This window comes from Tursiops truncatus, chromosome 7, assembly GCF_011762595.2.
Source record: "Tursiops truncatus isolate mTurTru1 chromosome 7, mTurTru1.mat.Y, whole genome shotgun sequence".
Classification (NCBI taxonomy): Eukaryota; Metazoa; Chordata; class Mammalia; order Artiodactyla; family Delphinidae; genus Tursiops; species Tursiops truncatus.
Window position 1 is genome coordinate 110,086,261 of NC_047040.1, and position 7,130 is coordinate 110,093,390.

The following is a 7,130-nucleotide window of genomic DNA, read 5'->3' on the forward strand; positions in this document are numbered from 1 at the left end:
AGGGAGAGAGCATTCCACATTGGCCAAGGCAGAGTTCAAGGAGTTGGTGGGGCTTCTCCAGAACCTTCAGGGTCAGGGGGGAACAGGTAGAGGTGACCAGAGGCAGAGCCAGCCCTACAAATGGAAATGGTGAGGAGACCACTGGGTGTGGGTGGGAGGAGGCCACCCAGGAGGTTACCAGCCACACGTAGAGCCCTACACCATCCTACAACCGTCCAGGCTCTGCTGGGAAGTGGGTCTTCCCAGCCCAGGGAATGGGCTGCACCAACAGCACCTGATCTACAGACCACCATAGGATTCCTTCAGGCCAAGGCTCCCAATGGCCCTGAACACTGAAAGAAAGTGTTGTGTGTGAGTGGAAGAGGGAGAACCCAGTCTTCTCTGGGAAGATGCAACTTCCTCAAGAGATTTGTAGGGAAACTTGAATTCTGAGAAGTTAAGAACCAGAGGGAGAGCTGAAAGACGAGGCACCCCCCAAAACATCTGGGTTTAGAAAGTGGAGCAACTAGCCAGGAAATTTATTAGACAGAGAAAACTTTTATAGAAAAACTATTTAGAAATCAACTAAGACTGGGCGGGGCACCAAGGGAAGTGACGTGAGGCGGCGGTGCGGCCTGGGGATTGCTGTCCGGTTGCGGGTTGGCATGTCGGCTCGGACGCGGCAAATGCCTTTCCCGGGCGTTGGAGGCCACTTCTTTAGGGGCTGCCGCGCGCGGGTAGCAGAAGGCGCTGGAGTCCGTCATGCTGAGGGAGGTGTGCATATCGAGCCCCGGTACAGACTGTTTCCCCAGCTGACCAGATCCCAGGTGATCAAGGTGGAGTTCTTCAGTGCAATCATGTGGTTCTGGATTCTCTGGCGATTTTGGCATGACTCAGATGCTGTGCTGGGTCACTTTCCATATCCAGATCCTTCCCAATGGACGGATGAAGAATTAGGTATCCTTCCTGATGATGAGACTGAAAATGTAGACTCAACTCTTTCCAAGAGCCAGGTGAGAATTTCAAGAAATTAAAGACGTCATATTGTATATTAAAGTTGTAAATTAAAGTGTTTTGGTCAAGGAAAAAAAAAAAAAAAAAAAAAAAACTAAGAGCAAACTTTGAGCAACCATCAGCAAATAGAAATAAAATCCCAGATGTTAGTATATGAAAAAACAGGTGGAGCATGATAGGTGTGTGATCATGTAATTTTTGGTTCAAAATAAGAAAACTTTGAGAGTGAGAGAAAACATTAAAAAGAAGTAAAGTTTGATAACTGTTTATTGAGTACAAATTAGTTGTATTATATTGTTGGAGCCACCATACTGTCCTATTCAAAAACTATTTTAAAAATAACTTAAAAAAATGTATAATCTATATAAATTAACATGGAAGCAAAAATTACCCCCCAAAATTTATATTGATTATGTGGACATCGTAAAATAGTATCTTAAATTCTTACTTTTTTTTTTTTTTTTTTTGCGGGACTCGGGCCTCTCACTGTTGTGGCCTCTCCCGTTGCAGAGCACAGGCTCTGGACGCGCAGGCTCAGCAGCCATGGCTCACGGGCCCAGCCGTTCCACGGCATGTGGTATCTTCCCGGACTGGGGCACAAACCCGTGTCCCCTGCATCGGCAGGTGGATTCTCAACCACTGCGCCACCAGGGAAGCCCGAGTATCTTAAATTCTTATCCTTGGTTTCTATTCATGTTGTTTAACCAATTTTTTAGTCATATCTGTCTCTAATACCAAGACACTAGTATTTTTCTGAAGAATGTATTCTCTTTCATTATGCTTTTTTTGTTTTTGTAAATTTATTGAAGTATATGTATACACAAAAGTGCACAGATCATAAGTGTACAGTTTGATGAATTCTCACAAAGTAAATAGGTCCATGTAACCAGCATTCACATCAAGAAATAGAGTGTTACCAACACCCCGAAAGCCTCCTTGTGTTGCTTCCCCTCACTCCTCCATCAAATTTAACTACTGTCCTCACTACCAACACCATGGACTATTTTTGCTCACTTTTGAACTTTATATAAATGCAATTATGCATCTTTCTCTTAGAATTATGTTTGTGATGCTTATGCATATAGTTGTGTGTAGTTGTGTTTTTTTTTTTGTTCTTGTGGCTGTACAATGTAAGAATATATCACAATTTACTTTTTTATCCATTCTACTTTAGAAGAATATTTGGGTAATCCCAAATATTCTTTTATAAATAGTGCTGTAATAAACATTTTTACACGTGTTTTGGATACATTTGTCTTGAGCCTGTAACTAAGGAGTGGAATTGCTTAGAGTATGGTGTATGTTTAGAGTTAGTATGTGTATGTTTAACTTTGGTAGATACTGCCAAGTGGTGTTCCAAAATGACTGTACCAGTTTGCATTTCCACCACTAGGGTGTAAGGGTTACAGATGCGCTGCTTTGGGGCTAGCATTTGGTATTGTCTCTGATTTTCATTTTAGCAGCTCTGGTGGGTGTGTAGTGCTGTATCATTGTTTCGGTTAGTGATTGCTGTGTAACAAAATACACCAAAACTTACAGGCTTAAAATAACCACTATTTTACTACATGGGCCAATTACATGGGTCAGAAGTTTTGGCCTGTTGTCATCTGGGCAGTGTTTTTGCTAGTCTTTCCAGGGGACACTCATGTTGCTGTAGTCATCCAGAGGCTAAACTGGTCCTAGACAGTCCACCACGGCCACACTCACATGTCTGACATTTGGTAGTTGTTGTCGCCTCTGCCTCCCTCTCCAAGATATTCTGTCATCTTCAAGGGGGCTGGCCTGGGCTTCTTTGCATGGTGGCAGCAGCATTCCTAGGAGGTCCGCAGCATCATTTCTTCCACATTCTCCTGGCCAAAGCAAGTTACAAGGCCATCTCAGATTCAAGGTCTTCTGGAGTCTTGTATGAAAACATGTTGTACTTGTGGAAAGTGACATTATCTTTTCATGGGAGGAAAAGCAAATTCTCATTTCAGAAAAGCCATGACTGCTGAGACTAAGAAATTAATGAAGCTGTGTTTGCAAACAATCTAACTACAATTATTGTGTGTTAATTTGCATTCCCCAGACGATTAACGGGTTTTTCACTTTTTCACAAGTTTATGGCCCTTTCAAAGCTTGCTCATGTCTTTTGCCCTGTGAAGCTGTGTATTATATATTTTGGACAAATGACCATTGTTAGATGTATATATTATATATAATCTTTGTTCTATGCACTGGCCTTTTAACACTTAACAGTATCCTCTGATAAACACAAATTCTCAATTTTAATGTAGTCAGCCCTTTTTTTTTTTTTTTTTGCGGTACGCGGGCCTCTCACTGCTGTGGCCTCTCCCGTTGCGGAGCATAGGCTCCGGACGCGCAGGCTCAGCGGCCATGGCTCACGGGCCCAGCCGCTCTGCGGCACGTGGGATCTTCCCAGACCAGGGCACGAACCTGTGTCCTCTGCATCGGCAGGCGGACTCTCAACCACTGCGCCACCAGGGAAGCCCTCAGCCCTTTTTAAAATAACACTTTTGTTCCTAATTTAAGAATACTTGCTTACCAGCAAGTCATGAAGATATATCGGGTTGGCCAAAAAGTGCCTTTGATTTTTCAGTACAAATAAAGGACACATTTTTCATTTTCACCAAGAACTTTATTGAACAACGTATTCACCCTTTTGTTCCACTACCTTCTGTCATTTTGCAGGTGACTTCATAATTCCATCTGCCCAAAACTTTCTTTTTGAGCAAAGAACTGTTCCAGGTGCCTTTTACAGTCTTCCAGGGAATTGAAATTTTTTCCATTAAGAGAATTTTGTAAAGACTGAAATAAAAAGAGAATTATTTCCATTAAGAGAATTTTGTAAAGACTGAAATAAAAAAATCCGAAGGTGCTATGTCTGGTGAATACAGCAGATAAATCAGAACTTCCCAGCCAAGCTATAATAGTTTTTTTGCCTGGTCGTCAAAGAAACATTCGGTCTTGCATTATCCTGATAGAAGAATATGCAATTTCTGTTGACTACTTCTGCACACTTTTTATCGAGTGTTGCTTTCAGTTGGCTAATTGGGAGCAGTACTTGTTGGAATTAATTGTTTGGTTTTCCGGAAGGAGTTCATAACAGAGGACTCCCTTCCAATCCCATCATATACACAACATCACCTTCTTTGGTTGAAGCCTGGCCTTTGGTGTGGTTGGTGGTAGTTCACTTCACTTGCCCCATGATCTCTTCCGTTCCACATTATTTTTTTGTACAGTATCCACTTTTCATCCCCCATCACAATTTGTTTTAAAAATAGAATGTTTTCTTTATGTTTAAGTAGAGAATCGCATGGAGAAATATGGTCAAGAAGGTGTTTTTTGCTTAGCTTATGTGGAACCCAAACATCAAAGTTATGACCATAACCAAGCTGGTGCAAATGATTTTCAATGCTTGATTTGGATATTTTGAGTATGTTGGCTCTCTCCTGTGTGGTATAACATTGATTGTTCTCAATTAATGTCCCGATTTGCTTGCTGTCAACTTCAACTGGTCTACCCAACTCTGGAGCATTCTCCAGCGAGAAATCTGCAGCACAGAACTTTGCAAACCATTATTGACACATTTGCTCAGTCACGGCACTTTCTCCATACACTGCACAAATCTTTTTTTGCATTTCAGTTGTGCTTCTACCCTTCTCGAAATAATAAAGCATAATATAACGAAAATGTTGCTTTTCTCTTCCATCTTCAATATTAAAAGGGCTCTACAAAAATTCACCAATTTTGATGTCCTTTTTTAAATGCACGCTGATATGACAGCTGTCACATACAGTCTAACAAAATTGTTTCCCATGACGTTAAAGACAACTAAGTGCTATTAGAGCCCTCTTACGGAAAAAACAGAACAAACATTTTGGCCATCCCAATATTTATGTTATATTCTTAAAGTTTTATAGTTTTACTTTTTATATTTACATGAACAATCCAACTGAAATTGATTTTTGTGTAAGCTGGGAAGTAGGGGGTCAAGAGACACTATTTCTTCCACATGGTAGCCAATTAATACAATATGTTAAAAATAACTTTTATACACTACACTGGAGTGTCACTTTTGTCATAAAGTACATGATGGTATATGTGTGTATCCATTTCTGGACCCTATGTTTTTTCCAATATATCTGTCTGTTCTTTCACCACTAGGACAAAGTCTTAATTATTGCAATTTTAAAATACCTTAATAGCTGATGTTCCAAGTCCTCCAGAATATTCCTTCTGCTCTTCAAGATTGGCATTTTGCATTTTCCTGGACATTTTAGAATTAGTGTGTCAATTTTCTGAAAACAAGTTGGGATTTTTATTAAGATTGCTTTGGATAGAATAACTTGGGGGGAAATGACATCTTTGCAATATCCAGTCCTCCCTTCCATAAACATGATATGCCCCCTCCATTTATATTGTTCTTCTTTCATTTATAGTAATAGTATTATATAGCCCCTAGTGTAGAGAAGTAGAACATCTTTCATGACATTTACTACTATTTCCTCTTTTTAACTGAAAAATTTTATTGCGATCGTTGAAGATTCCTATGCAGTTACAAGAAATAATACAGAGAGATCCTGTGTACAATTTACAAAGTTCCCCTCAAAGGTAACATTTTGCAAAATTATAGTATAGTATCACAGCCAAGATGCAATCTACCAAACTTATTAACATTTCCCAGTTTTACTTGTACTCTTTTGTGTGGTGTGTGTATTGAGGTCTATATAATTTTGTCACATGATAAGTTTGGGTATTCACCACCACAGCTGTTTATTTGTTGTTTTGCTAAGAAATAAACAGCTCCATCACCAGAAGGATCCCTGGTGTTGCCTGTTTATAACCAAACTCACATTCTTCACACCCACCCTCCTCCTGTCCCTGAACCCTGTCAAGAGCAAATCTGTTCTTCATTTCTAAAATGATGTCTTTTTTTAAAGTTACATAAATAGAATCTTACAGTATGTAACATTTTTGAATTAGCTTTTTTATTGACCCAGCAAAATTCCATGACGATTCACCCAGCGTTGCACCTATCACAAGTTCATTCTTTTTAATCGTTGAACAGTATTTAATGGTAAACCTTTAACATAGTTTAACCATTCACTTGTTTAAGGAAAGCTTGGCTGTTTGCAGCTCTTGGCTATTATGAATAAAGCTGCCATGAACATTCATGCATGATTTTTTTGTGTGAACCTAAGTTTTCGTTTTATTTTATTTCATTCCCAAGATGGCAGCTGCTGGTCGTATGGTAATTGTATGTTTAATTTCACAAGAAACTGAGTGACTGTTTTCTAGAATGATGGATCATATTATATTTCCAACAGTAATATAGGAGTCCCCAGTCTCACCAGTATTTGGTGTTGCCACAGTTTTTTAAATTTTATTTTAGCCATCTGATATATCTATACTGATATCTCATTGTGGTTTTAATTTGCATTTCCTTGGTGGCTAATTATGCTGAACATCATATTATGGGCTTATTTGCCATTTGTATACTTCTTTGGTGAAATTTCTGTTCATGTATTTGTCATTTTCTAATTGATTTTTTAACCTGTTAAATGTTTAGAGTTCTTTGTATATTATATGTATTAGTACTCTGCTGGATACGTGGTTTTCAAATATTTTCACCCAGTTTGTAGTTTGTCTTTCATCCTCTCTACATGGGTTTTTGCAGAACAAAATTTTTTTTTTAATATTAATAATCTCCAAGTTATCAAATTTCCCTTCTTTAGTCATTTCTGAAAAGCATGCTATTTTATATAGACTCTTTAAACAATTTTATATAAATATTGACACATTTGGTCTATTATCTATCATCTTACTATTTGTTTTCTATATACCTCTTTAATGTTCCCTTTTGTCTGTTTACCTTCTAAATAATTTAGATATTTTTTATTATTTTTTCTATTAACTTATGACTTATACATGCTTTCATTTTTCATTCAGAATTTATCCTAGATATTCTAATAGGCATTCTTGACTTATTTTAACAAAAATTAGTAATTTTACCTTTTTCCCAATAGTTCTAAAACCTCAAAACATGTTTCTTTTTTATATCTTTTTCTATTGTTCTTTATCTTCTCCTGCAGTTCTGTGTTTCCCTGTGGGGTCATTATCCTTGTGCTTAAAAT

At 38.4% G+C, this 7,130-nt stretch overlaps 1 pseudogene; it reads left to right on the top strand.

Moving 5' to 3' along the window:
- The first annotated feature begins 644 nt into the window (after positions 1 to 644).
- On the top strand, positions 645 to 1,013 carry LOC101317610 (NADH dehydrogenase [ubiquinone] 1 beta subcomplex subunit 2, mitochondrial pseudogene; annotated as a pseudogene).
- The last annotated feature ends 6,117 nt before the right edge of the window (positions 1,014 to 7,130 follow it).